The sequence below is a fragment of the Podarcis bocagei genome, assembly GCF_964188305.1.
Source record: "Podarcis bocagei genome assembly, chromosome: 15".
Lineage (NCBI taxonomy): Eukaryota > Metazoa > Chordata > Lepidosauria > Squamata > Lacertidae > Podarcis > Podarcis bocagei.
The window spans coordinates 34998930-35017080 of NC_138141.1; the positions used below are offsets into that span (position 1 = coordinate 34998930).

Sequence of the window (18151 nt, forward strand, 5' to 3'; positions counted from 1 at the left end):
CGCACCAGAAGCAAAATGCACCTGGCTAATTTCTAACACTGGATCAAGGTGACATACGTGGTTCTCCCCATCCTCATTTACGTAATTCCCACAACCAGTGCCTCCCCCCCAAAAAAAAATGTTTAGGGGTACTCTCATTTTGACTCAAGAAAATCCCCATTTTATAGTTCAAATCGGGGGAAATAAATACAGTAAGTGGTTCTCCCCATCCTCGTTTAATTCCCACAACAGCCCTGTGAGGTAGGTGGTTGGCCCAAAGTCACCCAGTGAGCTTCATGGCTGAGTGGGGATTTGAACTCTGGTCTCCCAGGTCCTAGCGCAATTCTCTAACCACCAGTGGCGTAGTGTGGGGGGTGCAAGGGGTGCAAGCCGCACCGGGCGCAAAATTTGGGGGGGGCGCGCTCGCTGCCTCCGGAGTCGCCGAAGAGCCTCGGGCGCAGGCTGTAGCAGAGCCGCATGTCTCGCGGCGCCCGGCTGAAGGCGCCCGGCAGGCAGCGGCTCTCAGCGCTCGCCGCGGAGGACGCGCCAGGCAGCCCCTCCTCACAGCCCCGCCTCCGCCGCTGCTGCTGCAGCTGCTGGGCCGTTGCATTTTCCTCGCCTCTCTGCCCCCCTCCTCCTCCGGGCAAGCGGCGTCATTTGGGCAGCAGCGCCAGCGGCAACTCGCAGGTTAGGGGTTAGGGGGGGTGCAAATTACGTGCCTTGCCCCGGGTTAGGGGGCGCAAATTACTTGCGTTGCCCCGGGTGCTGACAACTCACGCTACGCCGCTGCTAACCACCACTCCACACTACCTTGTAGCCCAGCATTTTCTGGAGGACTTGAGGAAGGCTGCTTCATAGCAGAGGTGGGTATATTTTTCTGTGGGATTTACTGTGATGCTTGCCTAGGGCTCACGGTGTTGTCTTTTCAGTGTTGGGCAAAGACCTATTTATTTTCCCCACAGAGGTCTAACAAGCAATCCCTCTTCCCTCTGGGAATTGTAGCTCTGTGAGGGGGATAGGGGCCTTCAAACAACTCTCAGCACCAAGCAACAAAGGGCAGCCCCCAGGACTCTTTGGGGGGGAGACATGACTGTTTAAAGTGGTACAAAACTACTTCAGATATACAGTGCAGATGGGACACAATTGGGGGAATGTACAAGCCGGAGAGTCCAGGGACAACAGATACTATACCAGTTCCAGGTCCAAGAAGCACAATCAGGTCATGCACAGGTCAAGTTCCCACAATGCAAGGCCAATACAGTGGTACCTCGGGTTACATACGCTTCAGGTTACACACTCCGCTAACCCAGAAATAGTGCTTCAGGTTAAGAACTTTGCTTCAGGATAAGAACAGAAATCGTGCTCCGGTGGCGCGGCGGCAGCAGGAGGCCCCGTTAGCTAAAGTGGTGCTTCAGGTTAAGAACAGTTTCAGGTTAAGACAGACCTCCGGAATGAATTAAGTACTTAACCCGAGATACCACTGGGGAAGCCCAGATATGGAAGGTTGGGCAGAGGTCAAACAGGCAAAGCAGCGATAGCACCCTGAATAGCTCCAAGTAGCACCTTTACTGTACTTAGATATGGCAGGCTTCTGGTGGTGGAGAGGGTAGGGCCCGAAACAGTGGATTCAAATTACAGTACAAGAAAGGATGTTTGGATTGTAAGATCTGTTTTAGAGTGGAACAGGCTACCTTGGAAGGTGGTGGACTTTCCTTCACTGGAAAGTGAGGCTGTGTGGCCATCTGCCGTGGGTGCTTTAGCTGAGATTCCTGCATTGCATGGGGTTCGGCTGGATGACTCATGGGGTCCCTTCCAGCTCTACAATTCTATGAATGCAAATCCAGCAACCAGTCCACTCAGACTGAGGCTTAAATAGCCCTGCGACTTCCTCTGTGCTGATGGAGGGCACCTGGTTGTGAAAAGCCCGGTTTGTGTCATATTAAACTTCATTCGGCTTTAAAACACAAGGCATCCCCCTCTGGCTAGTCTTTAGAGAGGACTCTGTTTACAGCTGCCTGCTGATTTAAAGATTCCCCCCCCCCTTGATTAACTTCGAACCTTTTAAATGATCCATCTGTGAAATGCAACATAAACTCGCGTATCACCAAGATGATAGCGCTGGTGCCCTTTTAAAGACGTTGAAGGACGCAAGATACTCATCTCACAAAAGAAATTGAATGATTGTTTTAAATATACATTAAAGGTCACTACATTCTTCTTGCAGGGGAAGCCGGGTGGTAGTAGTATGGTTTGTTGTGGAATAAGGTCACAGACATGACCTCAGGGCTTCTTGAGTATTTTGTGGGATTTGAGCAAATACTGGCCTCCTTCCGGCAACTTCTGCAGCCAAGCTGGTGCCAAATGTATTATTCTGCTTTCCTTTGGACTACATCAGTGATGCTGAGGGGGGAGGGTCTTTTCACCTGGGCAGCCCAGGCCCTCCATACACACTACCCAGGTTTGCACCCCAGAGAGGTCACTTCAGTGCTGCAAACACGGGTTTACAATCATCATCATCATCGTACCCTGCCCACATCACTGGGTTTCCCCATCCACTTAAAGTGAACTGAAGTGCTCTGCCACTCCAGAGCGGAATTTCCCAAACTTCGGTCTCCAGCTGTTTTTAGACTACAATTCCCATCACCTCTGACCACTAGTCCTTGGATGATGGGAGTTGTAGTACAAAAAACAGCTGGAGTCCCAAGATCGGCAAGCCCTTGCTCTACAGCTTTTAAGAAAACACACAGAGAGTTTGCTGTTTGGAAAGTGACAGTGAAAGGCACAAGTGTGAGATGAACAAATGATTAATGGGAATTACCGTATTTTTTGCCCTATAAGACGCACCAGACCACAAGACGCACCTAGTTTTTGGAGGAGGAAAACAAGAAAATAAATATTCTGAAGCTCAGAAGCCAGAACAGCAAGAGGGATCGCTGTGCAGTGAAAGCAGCAATCCCTCTTGCTGTTCTGGCTTCTGGGATAGCTACGCAGCCTGCATTCACTCCATAAGACGCACACACATTGCTCTATAATGCAAAAAATATGGTAATCTAAAAACAGTGCAAAAAATATGGTAATCTAAAAACAGTGCAAAAAATATGGTAATCTAAAAACAGTGCAAAAAATATGGTAATCTAAAAACAGTGATGAACATATAAGAAGTGCTATGCATTTCTGACTTTTATAACTGCATCATTCCGGCTCCTATTACATTGTGTTTTATTACAACTTCTAATTATTAGAATCAGCTATTCTTCAAAACATCAACACCATACTGAACAATGGCAATGTATTATACGGTAAATGGGGACCATATCTCCACAAATCTGTTCTCTTGATCTGATGTAGTAGGTTAGTTTTGACACTGAAGCTAATTCCCAGAGCTTGTTGATCCACTCACCAGCCAGGGGTAGTTTCAGGGCTTTCCGTTTCTGAGCAGTCCATCATTCCTGCTGCCACAGCCCTATAGGTTAATTCTGTGCGTTCCCTATTTATTTAAAGGGAATCATAGTTTAGAAACAAAATTAAAGGGCGTGGTTCTGCACCTTATTGTAGTATTTCAGATATTGATTTTTTTAATCCAGTGCATGAAACATTTGCTGATTGTAGCAAGAGGCCGTTTCAGAGACAGTAAAATGCTTTTTGGCACAGACACAAATAGGCTGTCCATTCAAAATGCAATCAAAATAATAAAAAACGCTAACCCTTAAGATTTCCTGTGGTTGCTGTTAGGGATCCCTTCACAATCTTGCAACATTGTGATCAGGGCTGGAGTCTGGTAAAGTGGTTAAGAGCGGTAGTCTCGTAATCTGGGGAACCGGGTTCGCGTCTCCGCTCCTCCACATGCAGCTGCTGGGTGACCTTGGGCCAGTCACACTTCTTTGAAGTCTCTCAGCCCCACTAACCTCACAGAGTGTTTGTTGTGGGGGAGGAAGGGAAAGGAGAATGTTAGCCGCTTTGAGACTCCTTAAAGGGAGTGAAAGGCGGGATATCAAATCCAAACTCTTCTTCTTCTTCTTCTTTCATAATACGTTGCCCTGTGCGAGGCCAAAATTTTGCACGCCCAAATGGCATATCTGTCAACTTTCCCCTTTTTAAAAGGGAAATTCCCTTATTCCGAATAGGATTCCTTGCAAGAAAAGGGAAAAGTTGACTGCTATGCCAAATGGATCTTCTCAATTTTGCGCCCCCTCAGCTCGGCACCCTGTGGGAGGGAATGGCCTGCACCACCCTAAATCTGGCACTGTTGTGATTGGATTAAACCTAAGACCAAGAGAGCCAGTGTGGTGTAGTGGTTAGATTGGTGTGAGACCAGGGTTCAAATCCCCACTCAGCCACTGAGCCATTTGGGTGAGACCTCTCTCTCTGCCTAACCTACCTCGCAGGGTGGTTGTAAGACAGGCAGACACACCCTCCCCAAGAGGTACAGTAACTGGCCTTTCAGTAGGACTTCGGCTCCTTGGTGAAGGAGTCTGAAGCTCCAGGCCTGAGAGAACTTCACCATTAAAGGCTTAGCAGCAAACCAAGTCTATGGTCTCGCTCCCCAAACTTGTTCCTACTTTGCAAAGTGCACTCTGCTAAAAAATAAAATAAAAAATCCACAGTGTGGCGGGCATGTTGAATTTGTCCAGATTCAACTTCCAAAAATGAGGGGTCCTAAAAAGTTGCAATGTGACTTGGGAATTCAAAAACTATTTTGAATAAAGATATAAATTAATATAATTTAGCTTTGCTTGGAAAGTCACATGTGTGTGCATAGAAATAATTAAAGGTGATCAGCAAGTATTTGCAGTTGTTGTATTTGCAGTTCTTGTTGTTGTTGTTGTATTTGCAGTTCTTCTTCTTCTTCTTCTTCAGCATTACCTGACATTTCCAGAAAGGAAAATTAAAGTGCTTTGGTTTCGGTGCATCTTCAACACACAAAGCTAAATCTTGTCCAGTCGTAAAAAAACAACTGCAGGTTTGAATTCCCCACACCCCAAAAAATATTTTTAAGACAGCTCGCTGGCGGAAAAAATATGCAAAAATGAGTTTCACCCCCTCCAAACGACGCGCCGAGCCTTTTTCCCGCCCTCCCGCCTCAGTTCCGCTGCAGCGCCGGCCCGCGAGAAACGCAGAGACGGCGGCGCCGGCGCCTAGATCCAACCTTGTGCGCCTGCCTTGGTGAAAACAGCTGGAGCGCCCCTCCCGCCTCCCGCTCGGCTCCTTCCCCTTTTGTTCGCCTGCAAAGCGGCGCGAAGGCGGCGGCGGCGGAGAGCTCTGCTTTTGCGCGCATCTCGCGCAGGGGACCCGCGAGAGCCCGCTGGGCCGCCCCCTCTCGCTGCTTCCCCCGCGGAGCCGAGACTCATGCAGGGAGGCGGCGCGGACGCTCCTTCGCAGCAGCAGGCGCCCCGTCCTCGCCGGCGTCGCCTTTTGTCCACGCGCCCCGTTTCTCCTCCTTGTGACTTGGATGCAGCGAGCCTGCATCCGAAGGGAGTGGCTGGCTGCTGCTGCTGCTGCTGCCACCAGGATTATTACAGCTGTTTCTGTTTGAGGGAGCAGGCGGCCTAAGATCAGCCCGGCGGAGGCCGGATCCTTCCCTCTGCAAAAAAAAGGGCGGAAAAAAGGAAAAAGCAAGATTGCACGGTCAGAAGAAAGGAGGTAAGCCCACCCAGTGCTGGAGGGAGGCTGGGATTCAAAAGGGTGGCTTCTTCAGGGTGGCTGCCTTTGCTGAGACAGCAACAAAGGAGGGGATGGAGGGGTGGGATGCAGTTTCTGGGCTGGAGGGTGGAAGGAGAGAGGGGGGGAGGCATGCAGAGGGGTGGGGAGGGGGCTGCTTCTGGTTGGGGGCTTGGGGGGGAGGGAGGGGGAAGAGATCTGCAGATACACCCCAAATTGGAAAATATCTGAGCATCCACCAGGAAAGGTTTGCTGCGCCAGCCCTTCCTTGGCAACGCATTATATCCGAGGCTGTATGGCTCCTTCCGAACATGTACACATGCACCCCCCCCAAGGGCTGATCGTTGTCCTTGGGTGGAAGAGAGGGAAAGCCAGGGCTCTTGTTATTGTGGGGTGCGTTTTGCGTGAGGGGGGCACCGGTGAGGACCAAGCTTTGGGATATTCGACATATTCCCCCCTTCCTCCTCTCCCCAGGTTTGGAGGGTGAGGTTAAAACTACAGATCGTAGCGGAGGACGGAGAATGTTGACCGGAAAACACTTTAAAAAATGAGGATTATAATGTAATAATTAATGCGGCTTCTCCATCTTGGGAAAAGCTGTTCCTCACACACAGGCACACTATCTGTGAACGGCCGCCTGGCTCTGGTTGTTCATCTTGCAGGGATGGAGCTGTTAGCTAAGGATGCCCTGTGCTGACAACTGCTTTTGAGTGGACTTGGCAAGAGAGGAGTGGCTGGGGGAGAGTGGCAGTCAGTTGTGTTTAGGCATCTTTGGTACCAGGGATGGAGCACACCTTGAAGTATGTGGAGGGGTTGTTGTTTCTGAGTAGATGCAGAATGCTTTCCCCTTCACTGCTAACAAGCTTGGAGGCAGTTCACTTCATTCATCTACAGACCATCACCTGACGGATTTGCAGCTTGGAGGGTGTGACTATGGGATGGACTCCTCTATTTTTTTTAAAAAACGTGGCTGAAGTATTGCAGCAGCTCTGCCTGGCTTGCCTCATTCATATGTGCAAGTCACCCCTCGATGTGGTAGTCACCAAGCCATGAGCCAGCCTTGTAGTCACTTCCGACTGCTTTATGGAGTGAGGCAATGGGCTTCCAGGTGAGAGGGCATGAACTCCTGGAAGGATTGACTTGGAGGTGGGGTTGCTACTTCTTTTCTTTTCTTTTTAAAATGAAACTCTGGGTGACATCCATGTTTGCACATTGGTGAGGAAGGCCCAGGGGTCAAACCCTGTTCAGCTGGGTGAATACTTCAGGCCTCGGCTCCGCAGCTGTAAAATGGGTGCAGTAGCTGTGTCATGAGAGTCTGTTTGTTTAAGCAGCTCCTACCTGAAGTCTGTTCTAGGTGCTTTAAGGTAAAGGGTAAAGGGACCCCTGACCATTAGGTCCAGTCGTGACCAACTCGGGTTGTGGTGCTCATCTCGCTTTATTGGCCGAGGGAGCCAGCGTACAGCTTCCGGGTCATGTGGCCAGCATAACTAAGCCACTTCTGGCGAACCAGAGCAGCGCACGGAAACGCCGTTTACCTTCCTGCCGGAGTGGTACCTATTTATCTACTTGCACTTTGATGTGCTTTCGAATTGCTAGGTTGGCAGGAGCGGGGACTGAGCAACAGGAGCTCACCCCATCATGGGGATTCGAACTGCCGACCTTCTGATTGGCAAGTAAGTCCTAGGCTCTGTGGTTTAACCCACAGCGCCACCAGCGTACCTTCTATGTGCTTTAACTATGTGTAAAAAACTATGTGCTTTAAAATGTGTTTAAAAAAAGTGGGAGGGGAAAAGAAGAAATAATAATCAATGGAATCCCTGAGGTTCTCATTCTGTTTCCATGAATAATTCTTAAAACAAGGACCCTTCTGATGTTAATGGATGCAACGCCCATCACCCATGGGTCATTCTGGCTGGGGCTGATGGGCGTTGGAGTCCAGCAGTATTAGGAGGGCCACCGGTTCCCCGTTCCTGCCCTTAGGGTCGTGGGTTCAAGCCCCATATTGGGCAAAAGATTCTTGCATGGCAGTGGGTTGGACTGGATGATTCCCTTCCAGCTCTATGATTCTAATTAATAAGCCGCTGAATGATTGTTAGAATATTTTTAGAAACAAACTTGCAACGCTTCCTTACAATTTGAAAGCTTGGGCAAGTTAGGTGCTTCCTCATTGCCTTAACCATGTGACTTTAATTCTCATTGTATGACTCCTGGTTTTATAAAGTTTTTTAATGCACCTGTGGCTGTGGGAGGGGAAAAAAGGATTAATTCTTTTTTCTCCCCCTCCGTCTTGCGGTTTCCCCAATCTAAATCCCTCTATCTAAACATCTACAATGGAAAATAGACAGGAGCTTGTATAGGATTTCGCAAGCTTTGGGTTATAGGGTGAGTTCAACAGTATTCCAATTTATGACATTTTATTTGTGGTGTGATATATCTATTGAAATCCGTCCTGACTTTCTTTTTTGAGGGTGGGAAAGCAAGAGGCAAGAGTGCTGCAATTCTGTAGTACTTAATAGGAGAAATCACACTGAATTTGAATAACTAGGCACATGTAGGCTTGCACTGTTAGTTGATAATATTTTGCAGTCTTATTTAATACAACAGGATCCTTTGCTGTTAATATTACTAGGGGCTGTTGTTGTTGCTCACTTCACTCAGCAACCCCCTACCTCCTGGATTCTCCCTACTTTAAACCTGTCCAAACCCACCCCATGGCTTGCTCCAAACTCCTCTCCCGCTCAGCTGTCCCCAAACACCCACCCCCTTCCCTCGCAGATCTTTAAATGCCCAACTGGGGTGGCACACTTCAGAAAGCAGTGCTCCCAATTGCTCTCTGGAGTGTCTACTTTCCTTTAAATGTTGTTCCTCCTCAGCAGCTCGCCTGGGCTGCCTGCCATCCAAGCCACTTGCTTGCTCGCCTCCTTGCTGTTTGGTCCCCCCCCCCCTTACAAAAATATAGTGTTATTATCTGTATCTGTTAGCTGCTTTCCTCACAAAAGTGAACGAGCGTGACTTTACAAACCAGTTACAGCAAACACAACCTATAACCCCACTTCCAGCGCAACAATGGAAGTAAAAGGCAGGTTTAACCGATCCTGCCCCACTAAAAGAGGCCACGAGTAGTCGAAAGTCTGTGTAAAAGAGGGCAATATTTTCCTGGTTCCAAAAAATAAAGACGGCGCCAGTTGAGCTTCGCTGGGGAGAGCATTCTGCAGGCAGGGAGCCACCACTAAAAAGGCCTCTTGTGTTGCCACTCTCCAGACTGCCCTCAGAGACGACACACAGAGAAGGGCCTCACATTATGAATGTCAGGACCAGAGCGGTTGCTGTGTGGAGTGATGGTGGCAGCGTTCCAAATTTGTCAAGCGCATTTTGCACCTGGCTATTGCCCACCTGCAAGCAAGTGAAGATGCCTGGGTGCCGGGATAGCACTTCACATCTCCACCATCTGCAGGTGCATGCCTAGAGATGCTTGGATCTTAACTGTTTCCACACACTTAGCAACGCATCCTGTAGAATTCTATCTGTTATATTTTATCTGCACAGTCAGAATAAATTTCAGGGACCAAAAAGTCATACTGAAAAAAAACAGGGCTTTTGAGCTGCCTGGCCCCAAGATGTCAACTAGGCATTCTGTCTTGGCGACTAATCCTGGTTTAAGGAACCATTTGGAGCCTAGCTTATGTATCTGAGTATCTGAAATAAACCACTATATATATATAAATATATCAGGGCATGGCTTTGGGTTGTTGACTGTGGGTTAATCGCTTGATTTCTGGCTTCGCTTGATTTGTGGCTGCCTCTCTCTCTCTGTTTTGATGTTGGCTTCTGCGATGCTCTTTTGGCTGTTCTTGATGGAAAGGCTGACTCTAAGCAAGGCCAGATGGGAAAGTGTGTTTGTGTGTGTGTGAGGGGGTGATGGCGATGGCGGTGGCTTTCTGTCGTTTAGTGGTTTATGTTGGATGATGTTGGTGGCCCATCCAGACTCACAAAGGCAGCCACATTCCCTGAAGGGCGCAGAAGAAACAAAGCACAAGGAATGTTGTGTGGAAAGGGAAGAAGAAACGGGTCTTCTTCACGGACAAATAGGTTTGTCTATATTCTATACCTTTAAAACACATTGAAAACACACACACACAGAGAGAGAGAATTCTGGGATCTGCAGGGAATTGTAAGTCTGTGAGGCATAAACTACAGTGCCCAGAATTCTTTGAGGAGAAAAATGTGCTTTGAATGTGCTTTAAAAGTTGTCTTGTCTACACAGCCAGAGTTACTGGATTTGGTGTACTAAACAGGCTAGCAGGTATATTGTGTATTTTCTGTTATGATTTTATAGCTATATCTATATACAGTTATACCTTGGATCCTGAATGCCTTGCAAATCGAATGTATTACTCAGGGTAGAGCCTAACAACTCTTGGTGTCCTTAACCTACTACAGTGGTACCTCGGGTTACATACGCTTCAGGTTACAGACCCCAATAACCCAGAAATAGTACCTCGGGTTAAGAACTTTGCTTCAGGATGAGAACAGAAATCGTACTCCGGTGGTGCGGCGGCAGCAGCGGGAGGTCCCATTTGCTAAAGTGGTGCTTCAGGTTCAGAACAGTTTCAGGTTAAGTATGGACCTCCGGAACGAAATGAGCACTTAACCTGAGGTACCACTGTACTTAATTCATTCCAGAGGTCCGTTCTTACCCTGAAGCACCACTTTAGATAATGGGGCCTCCTGCTGCCGCCGCGCCGCTGGAGCACAATTTCTGTTCTCATCCTGAAGCAAAGTTCTTAACCTGAAGCACTATTTCTGGGTTAGCGGAGTCTGTAACCTGAAGCGTATGTAACCTGAGGTACCACTGTAGAGTTCCCAGGATTCTTTGGGGAGCAGTCATGAGTGTCTAAAGTGGCGTCATAGTGCTTTAAACAGACGGCTTCCACACCCCCCCACACCCCACCAAAGCCCAGGCTTATTGCCTGAAGCTGGGACGGTTGGTCATTGGTGGTCCTGAAAATGTCTGCATTTTAAATTATGATACTGGGAAGAATTCTGTGACGGTTGCCAAATTTAGCATGTGCACAATTCTCTCTCCCCCCCCCCCCCGCTCACAAAAGGGTTGTATCTGCTCAGAGTATACCTATTTGAATTAAGGGAGCTAAGTTAGTCATGTCCACAGGGCTCTGAATATGTAAAAATGCGCACCTTAAGTCTAGTTGGGGTGTGAGATTAACATGGCACCTAAAAATGTCCTGTCAATAAGTGAGGTGTTAGAACATGAGTTGTCAATCTTTGAACATGCAAGGAGACAGGATTCATCAATCCACAACAACCCGGATCCACAATGACCCCATTCTCTCTTTCCCCTCCCTCTAGGTGCTGAATACCCCCAGCGTAAAATCAATACCTCTTTAGGTTCTCGGCACACAGAAATCTGGGTCATCTGTCTAGACAAGGGAGACTTGGCCTTTAGGTGACTTTCAGAATGACATGGGAGGAGATTGAATACCTCCTGTCCAATCGGTCTGACGGGCATATATCTCTGTGTGTCGACTTGCACTGTGAAAATGTTTTTGTGGATTCACTGATATGTAAGCAAACTAGCTCAGTCCCTCTAGAAATTTCACGGCCGCCTTCTCCCACACATACATTCTGCTCCAGCCACTTTGGAGGACAGGTGGCTGGTGTCCACTAGGACTGGAAGGGTGGAGCAGTGGGCGGAGCCCAATAGTGTAGTAGCAAATTCAGAAGTGAAGGGTCCCTTCATGATTATCATAGTCACACCCCTCAATTTCAGATTCAGGTAGGTAGCCGTGTTGGTCTGAAATAAAAAAATAAAAAATGGTCAAGTAGCACCTTAGAGACCAACTAAGTTTGTTCTGGGTATGAATGAATGAATGAATAGTTTATTACGGTCATAGACCAGAAGAAAAGAAAAACATAAAAGGCAGCAATAGTTTACAAGGGAGTGATGGTATCAATTAAAAGTTGTAAAATTATACATAAAAACAATACACATATACACACACACACACATATACATACTCATATATGCACTACAGTATATGTATGGGCTTAAAAAAAGGGGGGGGGCTTATCCAGGGGTCAGATCTTTTACTTTTTTACAGCTAATGCCCTCCGCTTGATCGCGGCCGCAGAAAACTTGGCCACTTTCAGTGTTACTTCTGGGTTTTTATCTCCTAGTAGGATTTTCAGCCGCTGAGATTCAGATCGACCTGGAAATTTCTCAACGATAGGGGAGATAAACAGTAACCTGATATCCCCGTAAAGGTCGCAGTGTAACAGCACATGTGAAGCCGTTTCCACCTCCTTCAGACCACATGGGCAAACTCGTTCAGCATAGGGTGTGCCCTCGTATCTGCCCTTTAGTAAGGCAGATGGCAATACATCAAATCTGGTAAGGGTAAACGCCCGCCTATATTTTGCGATTTGTAGGTCCAGCAAATATGGGGTTAGATTAAACCCTTTCCCATAATCTTGGATAGCTGGATATTTATCTATCTTGCTCATATGGTCCTGAAGCTCTACATCTCCTATTCGCTGGCTCACCATCATTTTAGCCTTTTCAAAACCTGAGGCTATGAGTTCTTGTGGGGAAAGCCCCAGGCCCCTCAATTTTTCATAAAGCGACAATCTCCATTTAGACTGGAATGGGTCTAGTAGAGTCAATGGAGCCACTCCCACTGGGAAAAATATGAGTTTTAGCCAGAAGTGAATCTTCAAGATCCATATCCTGGCATTAATAGGGAGTTGGCCAACCTCCAGCCTAATGGCAGTGTTAGAGACACAGGTAGGTAACCCTAGTAGGGAACGATAAAATTTAGTTTGTACAGATTCCAGGGACTTGAGTTTTTGACAATTAAATATCTGGGTGCCATACATCAATTGTGGAAGTATTTTTGCAACAAAGACCTGGGAGGCAGCAGGGACATATTGACCTCCTTTTCTGTAAAAGAATCTTATAATAGCTCTGGAAGATCTTTGCGCATTTACAATGGAATTCTTAATCTGATGGCACCAGGATCCCTTCTCATCAAAAATTATTCCAAGATATCTAAAAGATGTTACTTGCTCAATAGGTTGGTTATTAATTTTCCATTTATGTCGGAGTTTTCTCTTGGAGAACACCATAATTTTTGATTTAGTGTAATTTACTATTAGGTGTTCAGCTTCGCAATACTCTGTAAGAGCTCGTAAAAGCTTTCTTAGACCCACACAAGAGAAGGAAATAAGTGCCACATCATCCGCGTACAAAAGGATCGGGATTGGTGTATTATTTAGATTTGGGGAATGAGTGCTTGCTTCCTCCATCTTTCCGACTAAGGAGTTTATATAGAAGTTAAAAAGAATAGGAGCAAGAACACAGCCTTGCTTGACACCATGGGAACTTTGGATTTCCTTTGATAGGTTCCCATAACGGTCGCATCTAACACGGATCCGAGTGTTTTCATGTAGTCTACGGATAAGAAGCAAAAGACGTCTATCGATGTTTGTGACATTTAGTTTTTCCCAAAGTCTGTGCCGGGGTATCGAGTCGAAGGCTATCCTTTTCCCAGTGTATCTGCCACTGCACCAGGCACCTCTGTCCTGCAACATTATCAGACAGACCCTCTTGCAAACCCAAGGACACCAGAGCAGCTCTAATTCCCAGACTTTAGGTAGTCTCCCTGCCACCCAGGGCTCTCATTCTTTTACTGCTTTCTCTTCAGATTCTCTTGCTGCAAATAGGAGTCCCGCTCCTATTGTCCCACCTCCTTCACTGGCATCTGTGAGGGATCTTGGCACTTGAAAAAAAACAAAACAGAAAATGGGCAGTTTTATTGCTGTCTTCTGACTCGGGGGGCTGTGTGTGTGTGTGTGTGTGTGTGTGTGTGTGTGTTGCATGTGCGGCTCTGAACTTGGCTTTCTTCAGTTCATCCTGGCTGGCTCCAGGAAAAGGCACTCGATGTGTATGGAAAACCATGTTCACGAAGAGGAATCTGCAAATGTTAGAATTAACCATGCTCCCATCTCCCCTTGGTTGTCTGCTGTGTGAGTCACTTCCTCGAGAGCTCAAAATTTGGCTGCCCCTCCCCAACCCAATTTGAAGGCAGCTTCTACTCTTTAAAAAAAATGGACTCTTTTTGTTTCTTTCCCCATTCTCTTTGATCTTTCATGAAAGATATTGTTTCTTTCCTAACAAGAGAGCATTTACTCTTGCTTCAACTGCCTATCTGTTAAGAGTAGAATGACTTGGGGGTAGAGGACAGAACTTCTGGTTTAAGGTACATCCACTACATGGAAGCAAAGGGGTTGCCTTTCTGACCTATATGACAGCCTGCTGCTATTGAACCTGTCCTTCTGCATCTCTTCACTTGAGGAGACCTCCAAAAACATAATGGACAGAGCCAGATATAATCAAGGTGAAAAGTGAGGTTCTGGGTATGAGCTTTCATGTGCACGCACACTTCTTGAGGTATTTTTTTAATACATTTTTTAATTTCCCTCAATTTCAAACACTGGTTGTTGTAAAATATTGCTTCAAAAATGGTATGGGAAGTGTATTTACTTTCTTTTAATGCATTATTATCCATTATTATTATTATTATTACAGTCATACCTTGGATCTTGAACACCTTGACTCCCAAACAAATCAGCTCCCAAACGATTGAAACCCAGAAGTGAATGTTCCGGTTTTTGAACGTTCTTTTGGAAGCCAAACGTCTGACGGGGCTTGCGCAGCTTCCGATTGGCTGCAGGAGCTTTCTGCAGCCAATCAGAAGCTGTGCTTTGGTTTCCGAACGTTTTGAAAGTCAAACAGACTTCCGGAACAGATTCTGTTTGACTTCCAAGGTACGACTGTATATTTTTGTTGCTTTCAAATGGTCCAAAATAGCCTGTGCCAACATGGTACCCTCCAGGTGTTTTGGATCTACAACTGGATGGGACTTCCAGCCCCCAACATCTGGATTGCATTAGGATGGCAATGGCTAGCCTAAATGGTATGTTTGCCCTGTTGTGAAGGTTGCATGCTCAAGGTTATATGAAGGTCAGGTGGCTGTTCTGTGCAGGAGAAGGTTGGGCAGGAGACTATACAAGGCTGCCTCCGATAAATTGATGCTGAAATCCAGCATCGCCTGAGTTCTGTGAGTGCAGCTTTCTCCCGAGTGTAGCACAGAGTGTTGAGGACTGGGACATTCACAGGGAAACCAAAATGCTTGTTTACAAAGCTATTGTACTACCAACCTTATTGTATGCTTGTGAAACATGGACCACTTATAAATGACATCTCCAGCTCCTCGAAAGAGTCCATCAACGGTGTCTCCGAAATTTTTTTCACGTCACTTGGGAAGCCAGGCAAACTAATACCTATGTACTGGAAGAAGCAAAGATGACCAATGTTGAGGCAATGATTCTTCAACATCAACTTCGTTGGACTGGTCATGTTGTGCGGATGCCTGGTTATCGTCTTCCAAAGCAACTACTCTATTCCGAACTTGGAAAGCGTAAAGCTGGTGGTCAACAAAAGAGGTTTAAAGACTGTCTGAAGCCAAATCTTTAAAAATGTAGTATAAACACCAACAATTGGGAAATACTTGCCTGTGAGTGCGCCAATTGGAGAACAGCCTTGACCAAAGGTGTCGTGGGCTTTGAAGACGCTCGAACTCAGGATGCAAGGGAGAAATGTGCTAAGAGGAAGGCACGCTTGGCAAATCCACACCGTGATCAACTCCTGCCCGGGAACCAATGTCCCCACTGTGGAAGGATCTGTGGATCCAGAACTGGCCTCCACAGTCACTTACGGACTCATTGTTAAAACTGTGTTTATGGAAGATAATTTTACTCGGCTATGAGTGATCGCCAAAGATGAAGAAGTTGTTGCTTGCTCTGTGGATAAAGGTGTTCTTGCAGGTATGAGCCTAAGAGAAAACCAGCCTCTAATGTGTATCTCTTCAGGTGAACCAGTGTGGGTGATGGGTTCTGAGGGCTTTTAAAAGCGGGCAAGACAAAGAGACGGAGGAGGAGAGACATGCTGGCATTGATTCGTCTTGGTGGGACCTCAAATCTGGCTGCATTCTTTTGACAATGAAAGAATCTTCCCATTGTGGGCCCAGACTGCGTACTTTCCCCAAGAGGATATCGCAGGAAAACAGGCAGCACTTGGCGGTGACCGGGTGTGAGCTGGTAGCTACCTCCTCTCCAAGGGTGAAATGTACCTGCAAACTCACAGAGCTCCTGCTATTCAGGAGCCCATGGGCAACGGAGAGGTGGTGGTATCTGGGCTTTAGGCCAGCCATGGATCTATATTGCCACAATGCTGTCACCTGGGCGACTGAAATGTTTCTGTTTCCAGACTGAGACCTGCCGTGAGTCACTAGGGCTACATTACTGACACAAGGGAGCTGTCCATAGGTTCAGCCGGCTACCTGCAACTTATCTCCCTCTCCCTGTTTTTCTGAAACTAAAGCCACATCTACACTATGCATTTAAAGCAGCATCATACCACTTCAAGCAGTCAAGGCTTCCCCTCCCCTAAAAATCCAGGTAGTTCCTACCTGGAAGAAACCCCAAACCAGCCTTCCCCAACCTGGTGCTCTCTAGGTGTGTTGAAAGTACAACTCCTGTTGGTCCCAAAGCCAAAATGACTGATAGGAGTTGTATTTATTATTGTATGTATTTCATTTACAATGGTACCTTGGGTTACATACGCTTCAGGTTACATACGCTTCAGGTTACAGACTCCGCTAACCCAGAAATAGTACCTTGGGTTAAGAATTTTTCTTCAGGATGAGAACAGAAATCGCGTGGTGGCGGCAGCGGGAGGCCCCATTAGCTAAAGTGATGCTTCAGGTTAAGAACAGTTTCAGGTTAAGAACGGACCTCCGGAATGAATTAAGTTCTTAACCCGAGGTACCACTGTATATCCCAGCTTTTTCTTTCAGGAGCTCAAGGTGGCCTGCATGGTTCTTGCTCTCCTCATTCACAACAACCCTGTGAGGTAGGATCTGAGAGGCAGTGGCTGGCCCAAGGTCACCCAGTGAGCTTCATGGCCTAGTGGGGATTTGAACTCTGGACCGACACTCTAACCACTACACCACACTGGCTCTCTTGTAGTCTGGAACCTCTGAAGGGCACCAGAATAGGGAAGGCTGTCCTGGGAGATTGTGAATTTGAGGACCAATTTAGTGGCTAGTGACTCAGGAGACAGCTTTGGGATGGGGAAGGGTCCTTTCTCCACCCAGCAGCTGAAGCTGCAGAAAAGTAATGTATTTTTCCCTGTATAAGATGCCCCCAGGTATAAGACGAACCCTATTTTTTGTGCCCAAAATAAGAAATAATTAATTGCAACATTCCATGTATAAGACGATCCCCAATTTCAAACTTAAAAAATTTGGGGGAAAATATAGTCTTATACACAGAAAAATACAGTAAATTTTATGCCGCTGCTGCTATGTGTGTTTGAAATATTCCAAGGGGTTCCCCACCCCAATCGTTTGCTGATTTTTTGTTGTTGATTTGGTTGTTTGCTACTTTGATCAGCCTTATTTACTAGAAATGAACTTAAGCAGGGTTGCCATATGTCCGGAATTGCTGGACATAGCCGGAATACCGCAGTTAGAAGCAGTGTTTGGGCGGAAATTGCTGGGAAAATCCAGAAGTATTGCAAGCCGTGTTGGAAGTCTAGAATCCGGATTTTCACTTTTTGACATATGGCAACCTTAACTTCACTCTTCCCTTGTGAAGCACACATAACCGACTTGCGTGGACAGCAGTTGTGTTAACAGTTCGTTTTGTGTTTGTACTGTGTGGCAAAATGTGTAGCATAGATTCTTGTTCAAGAAACGGTGCAAATCATGGAATCTTGCAGCGATGTTTTCCAACCAATGCTTGCAAAAATGCAAACATTAGGGGAGCGTGTGCATGAATCTGAATATGTTAGTGAAAATAACACAGGGAAATGCATTACGTTAGGGAAAACCGCTTTGCAAAAATATGTACATTATTCAAAGCTGCATGCAGAAATGTTTTATGTGGATAAATTTGCACTAAAACGTTGAAGGACTTTCATGAGAATTTTTCTAAAAAATAATAATGTGCAAATTGTTGCAGAACTATGACAAACTGAATTTCAGACTGGAAATCTAAGAGAACCGAAACTGGCAGATCCACCCATCCCTACTCAGAGTAGACCATTGGAAATAGTGGACCTGAGTTTGCCAAGTCTATTAAATTCAGTGTGCCTACTCTGAGCAGGGCTAGCATTGTCTACTTACCCGTAGTGCTGTTCGTTTTCTGCCTGTAAACGTCCTTTATTCTTAAGCCAGTCTTGGAACCGCAAAGTTGGACCTTCGATATCTCCGTAAGCCCAATTAACTCAGAGAATTGGGTTGCTGACGCAGTCCCTTTATTCGCATGGCCTGCTTCTTTTGACATCCCCTTTCCTTTTCCTTTGCAAAAAAAAGGAGGGGAGTTTGTGCTCTCCAATTAATACTGAGAAAGTTTCAGCTTTGAATGTGATGCC

At 46.6% G+C, this 18151-nt stretch overlaps 1 protein-coding gene across 4 annotated transcripts in view; it reads left to right on the plus strand.

The window, feature by feature from the left end:
* The first annotated feature begins 5158 nt into the window (after positions 1 to 5158).
* CLIP2 (CAP-Gly domain containing linker protein 2) overlaps positions 5159 to 18151 on the plus strand; it is a 79672-nt gene continuing 66679 nt past the window's right edge. Inside the window, exon 1 of one of the 4 annotated variants that reach the window (XM_081172910.1) lies at positions 5159 to 5619. The gene's annotated coding sequence lies outside the window, so the exon portion shown is untranslated. Of the gene's footprint in view, positions 5620 to 15439; positions 15541 to 18151 lie in introns of those variants that run through there. The other 3 variants (XM_081172906.1, XM_081172909.1, XM_081172908.1) reach the window with 3 other exon arrangements.